The following is a 15,327-nucleotide window of genomic DNA, read 5'->3' as shown; positions in this document are numbered from 1 at the left end:
CGAAATCCAGTCTAAGGAAACTCTCACATTCAGAAGTTTTTTTTTTTCATTTTACTGCTAACAGAATACAAATACTCCCTTTCCTCTCTTAAAGTCTTAAAGGCTCTAGTGAAAAGATATTTAATTAGTATTTCAAAATTATATGAGCACTTTACTTCAAATCAAGGACATTTAAGCTCCTTACAGGATTTTTCTACATTCACCATCATATCTGCCCTCTAGTTTTTGTGGCAAAGAGTAAACATCAACTTCTTCAAGTGGAAAAAATGGGAGACTGACAGAAATTTGCAAGTGATTTCCTGAATGCACACTGGGGGCGGCTGGAACATGAAAGCATATTGAATCTCCATGTGATGAAAGAGCTGAGATATAGTCTGTGACAACGAGCATATCAGGGGACTCTTTCTCCCTGACCCACTATTTTGAATTGTCCAGAAGCTTAGTCAAATATGGAAGCTCTTAATGTGAGGGCTAGAAAAGTGGCAAGAAAACTGTCTGAGGTCAGTTGCAAACCACAATTCCTATATTAGGTTCCGGACTCAAAGACTATAGCTCAGAAATCTATTTGATTTGAAAGAAGCAAATAGACAAATAACCTACTAACCTTTAAGATAATTGTATAAAGAAATAAGGAAACAAAACAAAACTTAAGCTTATCTAACTGTTATATGATTGATTAACCCGGGGTCCCCAAACCCCGGGCCACTGACCAGTACCACACTCCTTATGAGAATCTAATGCCTGATGATCTGAGGTGGAACAGTTTCATCCAGAAACCATCCCTGACCCTATCTGTGGAAAAATTGTCTTCCATGAAACTGGTCCTTGGTGCCAAAAAGGTTGGGGGCCACTAGCTTCACCCTTAAGAAAATTCCCATGTCCCTGAGCTCACATTGTGTTACATAGGCTGCTAAAGCGGTACAACCTACACGCAGAAAATGGCCTTCTTAAATCTGGCCACAGAGGGCGATGAAAAAAGAACAATCCATTAGAGAAGGCCTGGGCCACCAGATTTACTAACCAAGACTTTCTGCCTTTATCAGAGACGAAAATTCCTACTTTCTGACCTGCAGCATATGATGACTGCCATGGATATATAACCACTGTATACTATTCACCAATATCTACCTCTTCAAAGAGGAGTCTTATACCATCTGTACACCACAGCGTATTGGTTAAGTTAGATGCAGATAAATTTATAATTTAGGCATATATTTAAAAATGAGGAGGAGCAACATCCCAAAGAGACCAAGAAAGCTATACATCAGTTAAGGAGGAATCCTGGACTTGAACTGTTTCCCCTTGAGTGAGTTTTATGTATGAAAATGTAGGTGTGTAGGTATATTTTGAATAGCAAGGAACATACTTTCTTGAATATCTGTTGTTTCAGCTCAGCATCCATTTACCCTCCTTCTGGGGACAAGACCATGAATTTCCTTTGAGAAACTAACTCACTTTCTTCTCAGCCTGGTGGATTTGGTTGGATTTGGTTGGATTAACCCCATACCTGCTCAATGGGCCCTAAATAGCTAAAACCAATAAATGAATCCTAACCCCCTCAATACAATGAGATGAACTCTATCATGAGAGAGGGGGAGAATAACAAACTCTTTTTTTTTTTTTTTAATTCTTTGTAGGCAACAGAGTATGTACCTGTCTCTATGAAATTACTTGGTAGTGATCATTTTGTTTATCTGGTAGCTCTATGATTATTTTGATCAATTTCCTTCTTTTTTTTTTTTTTTTTTGACACAGAGTTTCACTCTTTTTGCCCAAGCTAAAGTGCAATGGTGTGATCTCGGCTGCAACCTCTGCCTCCCAGGTTCAAGCAATTCTCCTGCCTCAGCCTCCCCAGTAGCTGGGATTACAGGCACGTGCCACTACACCCAGCTAAATTTGGTATTTTTTAGTAAAAACGGGGTTTTACCATGTTATCCAAGCTGGTCTCAAACTCTTGCCCTCAGGTAATCTGCCCGCCTCGGCCTCCCAAAATGCTGGGATTACAGTCGTGAGCCACCGCACCCGGCCTGATCAATTTCTATACAAACACTGACATTAAGCTCAATGTGTGGCACTATCTGTAACATTGAAATCACCAGTGGATAATCAAAGGATACCCACTTGTAAAATATGTGTTGGGCAGAGGAATGAAATCAGGACAGTGGGTAAAAAGAAAAAAAAAATGAAACCTTGGTTAAGAGGGCAGACTGGTCTGAATAAGTTCTCTTCTGGTTCTGAAAATTACTGAAGATGTTGAAATATGTTTTTCAAATAAGGATTTGTATTAGCTTTCTATTCTGCTATAACAAATAACCATAAATTTAATGGCTTAAGACAACACAAATTTATCTTTCAGTTGTGTAGGTCAATCTGACATTTGGTCTCAGCAGGTTAAAAGCACGGTGTCGGAAGTGTTGTGTTTCTTCTGGAAGCTCTAGGAGATATTCCAAGTCCTTATTCATTCAAGTGGTTGGCGAAGTTCATTTCCTTGTGATTATAAAACTGAGATCTCCATTTCTTGACCGACTCTCAGCTGAGAGCAATTCCCAGCTTCTAGAGGCTCTGCCTGCATTCCTCCGTCCTGGCCCCCTTCATCCATTACTAAAGCCAACAACGACAAGTTGAGTCGCTCTAATACTTGGAGTATCTCCCCTTTCTTCTTTCATCTCCGATGAAATCCTTCATCTCTGACTAATCCTTCTGCTTTTCTCTCCTACTGTTTTTTTTTTTTTTTTGGAAATGGAAGATTGGGCCCACCTGGATCATTAGGATAATCTCATCTCAAAATCTATTTCCTTAATCACAACTGTAAAGTCCCGTTTACCATGTAAGGTAACTTATTCACAGATTCCAGAGACAAAGGTGTGGACATCTTTGGCAGGCCATTATTCTACCTCCCACCACGTTGTTACTATAATTTTAGCAGGATTTCAAGGAAATGTGTTTCAGAAATGGAAAACACAGTGGTGAATGCTTATAAGAAGCAACTCAGTCCAACTATCTTAAAAATCAACTAAGCATGTTGTTTGTAACATTTGCACAAAGTGAAAATAGCCCTCACTATCCAGATTGACTGACAGGTAAAACACATTACTTTATCTCTCAATGACAGCTATGGTCCACAGTGTGACATATACAGAAGAGACATCCTAGGTCCTTCCTCACTATAAAGCAAGGGCAATAGTTTGGGAATAATGAATTAATTTCACACTGGGCCACTGAAGTACATGACCATAGATTATTCTCCTCTGCCTAACATATCATCATTTCTCCATCTCTAAATTCTATTTAGCTGGACATGGCAGGTCCAATGTAGCCTCTTAAGATAAATATAGAAACTATCGTCCTCACATTAAGGTTGTCTTAATTTTATTTCGGCTGTATCAAAGCAAGATGCATTATTCCTTGATTTATTAAAATTCAAATCCATCTACAGAGCGAATAAGAAAAGAGAAAAGCAATAGGGACCGGAGGTGGAGGGCTGTAGTCTCTATTCAGTCACAGTAGTGTCCTTGGCCATGCCGCTTCCCTCCACAGATTTTCTCAGTTGCAAAATGTAGAAATATATTCTTAGGCCATTTGAGTTCTGGAAGTCTACATGAATAACCATGTCAGAAATTGAATCCAAAAAGTTCTCTGAAATCTCATTTACACTGAGAATCCCAATTTATTTAGGACCCTATGGGATAACTCTATTTTAATATTTAAAAACATATATTAATTTATGCTATTAGCTATTGGCAATTGCATTTTACTTTTTTCAACTCATCTTTGGAAAGGTTATTTTTCTGATGTCTTGAAGAGTAGAAAATGCATATTGGCAGTACAGTGTGGTTGTCAAATATACAGGATCTATCTACCCCAGACTATCTGGGCTTAATGCCCTGACTCCTATTTAGTAGCTGTATGATTGTGAAAAGATAACTTAATCTCCTTGTGCATCCGTTTCCTCATCTGTAACATAAGAATAATAATAGCTATTATGAAAGCATATGAGATGGAGTTAATGAGTTAATACAAAGTTCTTATTGCTCAGCCTGACAGACAGCAAATGTCTAATAAATGTGCGCTATTATTACAAGACTCAAAGGTTCTTTTTAAAAAAAAAAAAATAATAATAACTGAAGGGTCTCCCTTGAAATAGTCACAAGGCCCATTCTCAAATTTGAACCTATTCTCAAATGCCTAGAATCTTCCAGCCTCTGGCAATATTCAGCTGAAATTAAAGCAGAAAAGAATATAGGAATGCACATACAACAAGAATTTCCTCTGCAAATACTCTCGCTGTTCCGATTTTGTAATAGGACAGGCTAAACATTCCCTACATTAAGACCATGCATGTGTCCCCAGACCTAGTTCTTTCCCTATGTCTGGTTTTATAAATGCTGGTGATAAACCAATTTTATTATATGGTCATTTTGTGTGAATATATAATGGCTGTGATTCTAGGTTATCTTTGGTCAACCTTAAGAAAAATGACAGTACAGCTAATGTGATAACTTTTGCAAAAAATCAGTGCTGATTTGCAGACCATTGTCTACAGAAGGGATAACCAAAGGTAGAGAAATTTTATGGTACCGGTTGCTATTAAATGAATTGTAAAAAAAAAAAAAAAAAAAAAAAAGAAGCTTTCCTTGTAACAGTGGTGATAAAACTTAATTGAGCCAAAGTTGTTTTTTTCTGTATGCTTTTAAAGCATGTATATAATTTTAAGCAGCGCTTGGATCCATCAGAACAAAATTATCTCATCCAAAATTAAGGCCTGTGATTCTACACTGCAAAAAAAAAAAAAAAAAAGAGGGGTTGGGGGAGATGGGTGTGAGAGTCACAGATAAGCAGGCTCTGAAATGTGCCAGGAATCCTTTGACGTTAGTACTAGTGATATTCAGGCTAGAGCAAATACTTGTAATGTAAACTCTGGAGCATAACTGCAGCTTCTGTGAAGGTATCATTTTTCCTTCTCTCCAAACATTAGAACTTAATCTTCATTTGTAAGTCTATAACACCAGCAAACTGACAGTGTGCCTCCTGTCACCCTTTTCTTCAAGGGTGAGTCTCAGTGGCTAGTTCTTCTTTGCAGAAACAGGATAGGAACAGATGTGACAATCAGTTCAATTTGTGGTTTCTTTTGGGTCTTCCCAAAGTAAAGAAAGGTCTCTAAGAAGAAAAACTTGGCAGTGATAGATGAACATAAAGATGATGATGATATTGGTAAGAAGAAGAAACACCTTTAAGTTAAGTGTCAGCACTTTATCTAAGTAGCACCTCAACAAATAAATTCATGAGATGGGAGTATTTGGGTCATATTCTGTGGAACAGAACCAAGGCACATCCAAGATTAGTAACTGACCCAAGGTCACTACATTATTTAAACCTCTGTCTGAATTCAGAGACCCTCACATTGACCACTGTACTTTATTGCCCCCATAAAAACTGCAGGGAGGGTCCCCCTCCACCCTTTCTTGCCTCACCCTGGCACAGTGTCTTTCCCTTGTCTCATTTTTCCTTGGCATCCAGGCTCACATTCAGTATATTTGTTTACTTACAAAGGGCTTTGCTCCAGTGATTAAGGACCTAACGCAGATAATTACCCTGTGATTTGCAAGCAGTGCAGTGGCTGGTATTTCAGGAAGTAGCATTGCCGTATAAATATTACCTGTGTGCTGTGTCAGCTTATTGCCCACCTTGAGAGCGATCTCCCTGTTAGTTTTATGGCACATTAAGTCCCCTTTTGGAATGAATTGGGTTTGTGTGAGCCGGATTGGTTACATTAGAATAAAAGAGTAAACAGCAGGGATGACTGGAAAGCTATAAAAGAGACGCATTAGAGGAAGGGAAAGGTAGTGGGAGGGGGGAGGCATTTAAAGGAGACGTTTAAAATGATAAACTAATAGAAATGGAGTGAGAGTCCGAGATGGTTATACTTACTGCTGAGAGTCTGACTGTTACAGCAAAGGTGTGAGCCAGAGGATGAAAAACAGCACCACAGGAAGGAAATTACCTGGGAGGGTGTGGGGAGAAGACAAATATTAATAGGTATTATATGTCTACCCCTATCTCTTCTTGGACATTTAAGTCAGCTGCAGACATGCACTTACTAACTTCTAGGGACCAAGCTGACACCATGGGCAGTCTTCCATCTTGCCTGCTCTTCCATGCCCTTTGCCGTCGCCAAGAGGAAGGGACAAAGAGGGACTTCAGCACCAGGTGCCAAGCCCTTATTACATGAACCAAGGTGCTGATGGGTGTGTTTCCTCTGCTAACATTATAACCATTGAAGCCAGAGAGCATCTTGTATATTTTGGTATGCCTGATACTGGCAGGAAGTGCTCAACAAACACTTGTTTGTTCAAAATAAATAAATGAATGAATAAGATGATGTACTGAGCAGCAAAGTCCATCTCCAGAAGTGCCAATAAACCTGGATTTCTTGGTATGAATTTCCGTACAAACCTGGAGCCTCTCAAATGCTGTTTTATTTACTAATTGCAGAATTAGTAAATAGTAATTATTTACTAATTGCTGGAATTTGGTCAAAGTCCCTAACTTAAAAAAAATTTATTAATTTTGAGATTGCTTTGTGCTATAGGTAGGAATTTATAATAGTACAAAAAAATATAATAGTTCCTCTATATACTCCTATGGAGGGGAGGGATCTCTATGGCATATAATTAAACAAAACCAAATCAAGGTGAAGAAAAATATTTGAAAAAAGGAATGCAAAGATGTGTGTGTTTGCTTTGCTTATTTCAAAGAGTCATAGAAAAATTTAAAAAATTAAAATGGTAACCTGTGGAAGGAAGAAAGAGGACACAGAGGACTGAGATTACAAGTTAGAAATGTCTAAATATGTCTTGTTTTATACCTTTGAGCTTGGGATAAAATATGTATTTAACATAATTAGAAAATAAAAATATAAAAGCAGTACCTAAAACTACAAATCATAATGAAATCAAGGAACCTAACTGTGTATTGAGTTGGTGGCATCGCTATACATAGGAGAATTATTTCACGTGCTTTCAAACATGTTTATTATACTGAATATCTCTAGTAAGATACATGCTAAGGATAGCAGACTATTACATACATGGAAAACAGATATATCTTTACATTTGTGGTACTCTTGCTAGTTATTCTGAGACTGCCAAGAATTTTAGAATTTCAAAAATTAGTACTTATGTTGCTGACATTGGGAACCAAGATTTTTGATGAAAGAATGAAGGATAGATCTAAGCTTAAATAAACTAATTTAAAACTTAGTAGCCCAAGCAGGCTTATTTTGAAGTACCATAAACATATGTGTTTTATCTTCAAACATAAACATGCACTTACGTGTGTTTACAGACACACATGTATATATATACACACACATACATACATGTGTGGATATATTTCCCTTTCTGATTCTGTGTACTGTAAAGACCTAGAAATTTTGGCCAACCTAGGAGCACTGAACGCGCCTATCACACAGAATGTGGTCTCAAATATCAGGACTCTTTGAGAGTTGTTGACAAGAATTGTACCAGATGAGCTTGTAGCATTTCATCAGGCCAGAAAGCAAGGAAGTTATCAAAGACTATGTTGCTTTTTTACTTACTGACCTCCTCTGGAGCAAGTAAAAATGATTTTTATTAGTCATTGTTTTTTATTTATACTCGTTTCTTCTTCCATTTAGTGTAGTGCACACATAAACACATTTCATGAATTTATGGTGGATAAATATAAATATGACTACATTTGGAGGAAGGGGAAAGGAAAACCACCAAAAGCCCATTTAGACAATTAGAATCTACTCCTTACATCTGGCATATAAGCCGCTGAGAACTACTATCTTTCAATCATTGTTACATGCCATTAATTAACTTGAAGTCTTGACTATACTTTGGCTTTTCCTTTTTGCTTTTGTTTCAAATAAATATCATTTCAGTTTGTTATTGTTTTGCTCACATTCTATGCTTTGCTTTTCAATACAAGTAAACTAAGCATAGGTATTTTTTATGTTTTTACTAAAATCAATAAAAGGTTTACGTTGCCTTTAATAGAATAAATACAGAAGAAAATGGATGAAATTAGCTTCTAGCGTACTTCAATTACACAATTTATAAGGTGTATTAAAACCTCCCACAATTTTAATTTTTTCTATTTTCAAAAGCTACACTTTAAAAAGATATTTGACATTTTATTAATTGGTGCATAAATGTTTACAATTGTTATCTTTTATTGCAGACTACGTTGTTAGTAGTATAAAATAAGCAGCTTTTGGCCGGGTGCGATGGCTCATGCCTGTAATCCCAGCACTTTGGAAGGCTGAGGCCTGCGGATCAAGAGGTCAGGAGATTGAGACCATCCTGGCTAACACGGTGAAACCCTGTCTCTACTAAAAATCCAAAAAAGAAAAAAAAAATTTAGCCGCTGCCTGTAGTCCCAGCTACTTGGGAGGCTGAGGCAAAAGAATGGCGTGAACCCGGGAGCCAGAGCTTGCAGTGAGCCGAGATCGCTCCACTGTACTCCAGCCTGGGAGACAGAGCGAGACTCCATCTCCAAAAAAAAAAAAAAAAAAAAGCAGCTTTTTTTCACTTAATGTTTCTTACCTTGAATTATAATTTCACGTATGCCTTCACTGTCCTGGTACATTTCTCAGATTGTACATTGCATTCTGTCCAGTCAGCAAATTTGAGGATGTAATTTCAGAGATAGTTTTCCTCTGTCTACAGAATCTCTGCGGGGATAAATGTCCCTAAACTATAAAAAGTATCCTTTTCAGCTTAGGTACAATAAAAGGGAGGACCCAGACTATATACTCTATTGCCTCTTAAAAAAACCACATAATTAAGTGTGGTCTGTAGACCACCTGCTTCAGAATCACCTGGGATGTTTGTTAAAAAGGTAAGCTGCAAGACCCCCACCTAAGACACAGAGTGCGTCTTTGGGGAATAAAGTCCTGGCGTCTGAATGTTTAGCAAGCTCCACAGGTGGTTCCTATAGTCATTACAGCTTGAGAACAACTGACTGAAAAAAATAATGACAAAGCATCACTAAAATAAATTCACTTGTTATGTATTTGGATGATTTACATAGAAAGCTTCCAAATTAACTTTTTCTCTGTGCAAGAAGAGTTAAGTAGTTATTAAGAGAAATTTACAATATTTATGGAAAGATTATTTCCTATTTCCTCTCTCTTACTAACTCATAATAGCTGAAGAAAAAGAGGTAGCATGGTATTCAATTTGCCTTCTTTCTTGCCCTAGATTTTTCTCTCATTTTGCCCAAATGTTTCCCATTTTCTACCTTTACCCCATCTTTAGCTATTACTGCCTTCCTATTTATATTTCATGATCCTCACCTATAGGATCTTTTGTATAAACAAACCAAGGCTTTTTTTTGATTTTTGATTTTTTGCAAAAGGAAACAAAATAACCCCACACATTTGAAATGATAACAATGTGTTAACATGCTCTGATGATGTAATCAAGGTTTCCTGTTTTCATTTTAGTCCTGTGCAACAGAGTTTCAATTTACCAGACCAAATAGCTCAGTACTTTTGCTGTCAATCAATGAAGCTGTAATATGTAATTCAATCACCATGCATTTCTTTCCCCACTGAACAAACATTTACTGACTTTTTAGATTAATCTTTTGGCTGAAGTAACTCGAAATACTGTCAAACACATAGCAGTGTGTAATAAATAGATTGAGTCCCTTCCCTTTGCCCAGGCATTAGTGAGGCAAATTTTCGTCTATTCACTTTGTTTTATTAGGTCAGGTCATCAAAATGGGACTCTTTGTAAGCTTTAAATGACATTTCAATTTGTTGAGTACATTCCTAATGGAATTCTATACACTTTCCCCTTGGGAAATATTTGCCTTGCAGGCCCCCATGAAGCAAAGTTCACTGCAATGTCGCTAATGAGTTCAAAATATCTATTAGCAAACAAAGGTTTTGTTTGATCCTTAGAGACATAGTACAAATGAAATAAATGGACCTTTAGAGAGAATCTAATTCAACTCTTTCATTTTTACATATAAGGAAACTGGAGTACCTAGAGATGGAAAATTTCCTACTCAAGGCAAAATTATAAGTGGCAAAGCTCAGAAAAGTATCTGAGTTCTAGTCCAGTGCCACAGTGGCTATGCTGGGCTATCAGTGGGATATGTCAGGATATTATTTTTCACATTACAATAAAACTTTTCCTTGAAACTGCCAATTCTCTGCCTGTTTGCAAAACCATTATGTCTTTGCTCCACAATAAAATCTTTAGTTCCTCTTCTTCCTTCATCCCCTATAACCATCAACAAATCCTGTAGACACTACCCTGGAAATAAATTCCAAATCCAACCGCTTTCTCTAGTCTATGACCCCAACATCTCTTCCCTAGTCTGCAACTGTAGCTTCTCTCAGATGATCTCTCTGCTTCCACTGCCCACGTCCTCCTCTTTGTTGTGACCTGTGTCAGTTCTCTACACTGGAGATAAAGCCAGCAATCTTCTCAAAACAATAAAGCCTTTGAGCCAAACACTCAAATGACTTCTACAGCCCTGTAGGAATAGAATCCAACACGTTACCGTAGCCTACAAGGTTTGACAGCATCTGCTTCCAGCCTACCTCTCTCACCTCACCTCCAACTACCCTTCCTCTTGTTCATTCTGGGAGAGCTACACAAATGTCTTGTGGTTTGTCATACCAAGTTCGCTATCTTCTGCGTCTTTGTACTTGCTATTAACTCTGCGAGAAGTGCTCTTTGGACTCTGCTACTTCATCCCTTGCTTTGATCAGGTCCCAATTTGAATGTTACCTCCTTAGCAAAATCTATTCTTATCACTTGATCTCAAAGAGCTACCTGCTCTCCACCACCCCACCACTCTCTGTTACCTTATTCTACTTTAATCTTCGCATTTAGCTATCTGATATATAATTATATAAGGATACATTTACTATTCCCCAACTATAATTTAAGTTTTATGAGAATAAAAAAAAAGTGTCTATTGTGTTCATCTCCAATGTTTTACTCTCTGTAGCAGTGTCTGTCACATAGTAAAGACCTTAATTTTTATTGAATAAATAAATAAACATCACTTTCTAGAAAAAGCAAAAGCGTATATACACACACTCACTCATACATCCATACACACACACATCCAATCTGTTTTGATTATACCACACTAGAAATATTGCATTTAATTCTACATCCTCTTTAATAGGTTGAATTAACGAGGCTCTTTATCTTTTAAAAAAGGAATATAAAATTATTTGAAAACCAAAAAATCACCACCTGAAAAAGGAGTAAATAGAGCATGGGTAGAGCCTGAATATATGAACATTTTGGAATAAAAGTTATAGGCCGAGCACGGTGGCTCATGCCTGTAATCCCAGCATTTTGGGAGGCTGAGGCAGGTGGATCACAAGGTCAGGGGATTGAGACCATCTTGACCAACATGGTGAAACCCCATCTCTACTAAAATACAAAAAAATTAGCCAGGCATGGTGGCGGGCATCTGTAGTCCCAGCTACTCGGGAGGCTGAGGCAGGGGAATCGCTTGAACCTGGGAGGCAGAGGTTGCAGTGAGCGGAGATTGCGCCACTGCACTCCAGCCTGGCGACAGAGTGAGATTCCGTCAAAAAAAAAAAAAAAAAAAGTTACAGAAAAATAGATTCTAAGTTCTAGAAAGGTCTTTAGGCTGGGTGCAGTGGCTCATGCCTGTAATCCCAGAACTTTGGGAGGCCGAGGCGGGGGGATCACCTAAGGTCAGGAGTTTGAGACCAGCCTAGCCAACATGGTGAAACTCCGTGTCTACTAAAAATACAAAAATTAGCCAGGCATGGTGGCAGGCACCTGTAATCCCAGCTACTCGAGAGGCTGAGGCAGGAGAATTGCCTGAACCTGAGAGGCAGAGGTTGCAGTGAGCCGAGATCACGCCACTGAACTCCAGCCTGGGAGAAAAGAGCGTGAGACTTGTCTTAAAAAAAAAAAAAAAAAAAAAAAGAAATGGCTTTAATAGCCACAAATAACCAAAAATAGAATGGACATCAATGTGAAATCAAGGGTCTAAAATTATTGAAGATGTCCAAGTATAACCTGGACAACCATTGATGAGCACGGCTGTAGAAAGTAGTTTAACACAAAAATAGACAGCTGCAGGAAGTGGTCTGATTTTTCTGTTCCAGTCCCAAGGTGCTCTGATACAAAGATTGTACTCACATTATCATTATTCAGAGCATTTATGAAATACTTTCTTAGAAACTGCTTTCAAAGTCTGTGGCTCATTCTTTAGAATATACTTATTACTGACAAATTCAAGATTGCTGAAGAAAGTGAGTGATAAGACTTGTTGATAATACTTTTTTATACTTAAAAAAATCACTGTGACTGTTATATGGCTACTTCATTTTGACATGACTTTTAAAATTCATTTTTCAAATAGGAATTCCCATATTATTTTGAGAAATGATAAAATTGGAAAAACCCTTTTCTGAAGTTCCTCCTTTGAAGAGCAAAATTATTTCAACTTGCAAATTTTGATTTGCATGAATAAAAAAGGAACATGCTGAAATCATCAAATTAAATTACAATCTCATCTCTTGCATAACATTCATAAGTTTCCTAACATATGCAAAGTGATTAAACTAAATATCTCATTTTAATGCTTTCATAACAATAAACATCATTAGTGTCTCTATTTTGCTGATACGTAATTGAAGATAAGAAATATTGAATTACTTGGTTCATAGTTAATTGAGTGCAAACCAGGTCTCAAACCTTGATTCTAGTTAGTGGTCATATTATTCACCTCACCCTGATCACTTTGGTCTAGAATGAAGACCTTAACCAATGCTGCAAAATTCCAGGCCCCACCAAAGGTACATGGAAAAAATAATTCTGGGAGGTCTACTTTTAATTTTTTCTCAAGCTATGCTGTATAGGAAGTTTTCTATTCAACCTCCTCATTGGAATGTCCCAGCTATAAAGCACAATAAAAATGTCAAAAATTATTCTCTCCTGTAGTGTGGGCCTTTTCTTGCCAGTGTGTAGAAAGCAATGATGGGTTTTCAGTACACTTGATAAATTGTCACACCCTTGTTATTTTGTTTTCCAAAATCTATTTACATTCCATGGCTTTATGTTAAGCTTGGGTTACTAACTCACACATTTATTCTAAACTTAATTGAATTTTTATTACCTATGATAAAATTGGTGTTTTGCATTTTGCACAATATTTCTCTGCTGTGGACTTCCATAAGGTACAATTATACAAGAATCAGAGCCTGGAGCAATTAATTATTAATGAGTGGAATAAAGATATTAATGTTTATTTGAAACAAATGAGAGACTACATTTGAATCCCTCAATTGTCACAGCACACCTTGGATTTTGATGCCCTTTCCTTGCCTTAATCAGTAAATTCCAGTCCCAGGATTATAATAGCTACATTATCTAATATTAAGATACTATCTGAAATAGGCCTTTGTATATGTATATGTATGTATATAGATAGATATGCATATGAACATATATACATATAAATACGAATTCACACATATATGTACAAACATACACATATACACTCATATACACATAAGTACACACATATAAAGTGTTTCGCACTGATTTTTTCATCAGATCCACCACTGAGTAACTCTGTAAGGTAAGGAGACTCAGTATTACTCTCTTTGTTCCAAAGATGAGGAAACTAAAACCTGGAGATTTTAAGTGACTTACCAAGTAACACACAGCCAATAAGTGGCAAGGCCAAGACTCAAGTTCTTATCTCACTGATTCCAAAGTCCACAAACACTAAATGCTCAGGGGCTGAAAATAATGACACCCACTAGGGTTTTTAGGGTCTATTCTGTACTAGGTACTTTGCATGTAATATCTCATTCATTCTGCTAAACAGCCATGGGTTAGATACTAATTCACCTACTACAAAGTCAAAAAAAAAAAAAGCAACAACAACAAAGACAGAGCCTGGAAAAGGTTAAGTAACTTTTCCAGATAACTTCTGAATTGCAGAGCACTGACACCAACCCATGTTTTTTGATTCCTATTACAGTTCTTGGAAACTCATCTCCTTGGTGTTTCTCCAGTCTGATAAGAACAAGAAGAAAGACTTGTTAAGTGAATGCCAAATAAATATTTGCTTAACACAGAAATGCCTGCTTCAATAATAATCTATTCCATTTTACTTTACCTTCCCTAACCCCCATTCCCATCCAGATAATCAAAGATCATGGTACCATACTGGTGAGTGGGGAAGGGATATAGAATAAGATGCATGAGAACCATGACTTGGTATACATTAAACATCTGGTAAATAATGTCTTTTTAAATTCCTGATTGGTATGTTTCAGAAACCACATATTACATTTTCCAATTACAATTCCATATAGAATTAGATGAATTAATAATTATTATCTATGATGTGTTAAATGCTTTTTATTTATACTATTCCATTTCATTGTCTCAATCTATATAAAATATATTTTTATTCTGCTTTTGCAAAAGAAATTGTGGCTCAAGCACTTAAGTGTCTTTTAAAATCCCATAGGTGTAGAATGGCAGACTTCAGATTCAAACGTCAGCCTTCTGATTCAGGGTGCAGTGCCTCTTTTTCCACTGTATTCTCCACAGTGCCTGAGGCTGGCACATCTTTAAGTTCAAGGCAACTCATTTCTTTCAACAAAATTTGCCCAAATACATGGTTGACATTGGGCATTCCTCTTCTGGGTTCCTATAATGGTTTCTGAAACTACAGGTCAGCAGCATTGCTTCTCTAACTCAGATGACCTCAGGGTCAAGTTTCTGAATCAGAAAACATCTCTTTTTTTTAAATTTTATCATTAACATTGTCTTCTGGTAGGTTCTAGGGACATGGAAGTGAGGCAACATCCTTGGTGTGATCAGCTATTTGGGGGCTAGTCCCCACTGTGATTGTAAGGAGGGCTCAGCCATTGAATATAATGACAGCAAGCCAAAGCTGTGGGACGACAAATTTGAAGGTAGAAAAGAGACTTTGGGGTAGGCTGCTTAGTTTCATAAGGTAGCAAGAGCTTAGCTCAAAAGCAGATTTTTGGAAAGCCAAATACATATGAAATTGTGGGTTAGATATCAGAACTGCTACTGAATGAGAGAGAAGTGCACTGGTTCAATATCAAGCACAGTGAAAAGCTTCTGAGCAGCAACACTTCATCCTGAAAACCCTGCACTATAATAGCCGATGTAGCTCTACAACATTAGAGGCTAATTTTTCTGTCACTCAAGTCTTGTCATTGTCAGAATTAACCGGTCTGACAGTTATTAGCCTATAATCTTTTTTTTTTTTTTTTTTTTT

The 15,327-nt window shown here is 37.2% G+C and overlaps 1 non-coding gene across 1 annotated transcript; it reads left to right on the top strand.

Annotated features, from left to right (window-relative positions):
- Positions 1-4,269: 4,269 nt before the first annotated feature.
- Positions 4,270-4,397, top strand: LOC116463577 (small nucleolar RNA SNORA72). The gene has a single exon (XR_004246722.1). It is a non-coding gene; the product is annotated as a small nucleolar RNA SNORA72 (small nucleolar RNA).
- The last annotated feature ends 10,930 nt before the right edge of the window (positions 4,398-15,327 follow it).

This window comes from Hylobates moloch, unplaced genomic scaffold (genome assembly GCF_009828535.3).
Source record: "Hylobates moloch isolate HMO894 unplaced genomic scaffold, HMol_V3 SCAFFOLD_42, whole genome shotgun sequence".
NCBI classification, from domain to species: domain Eukaryota; kingdom Metazoa; phylum Chordata; class Mammalia; order Primates; family Hylobatidae; genus Hylobates; species Hylobates moloch.
This window is presented reverse-complemented; position numbering and strand designations above follow the sequence as displayed.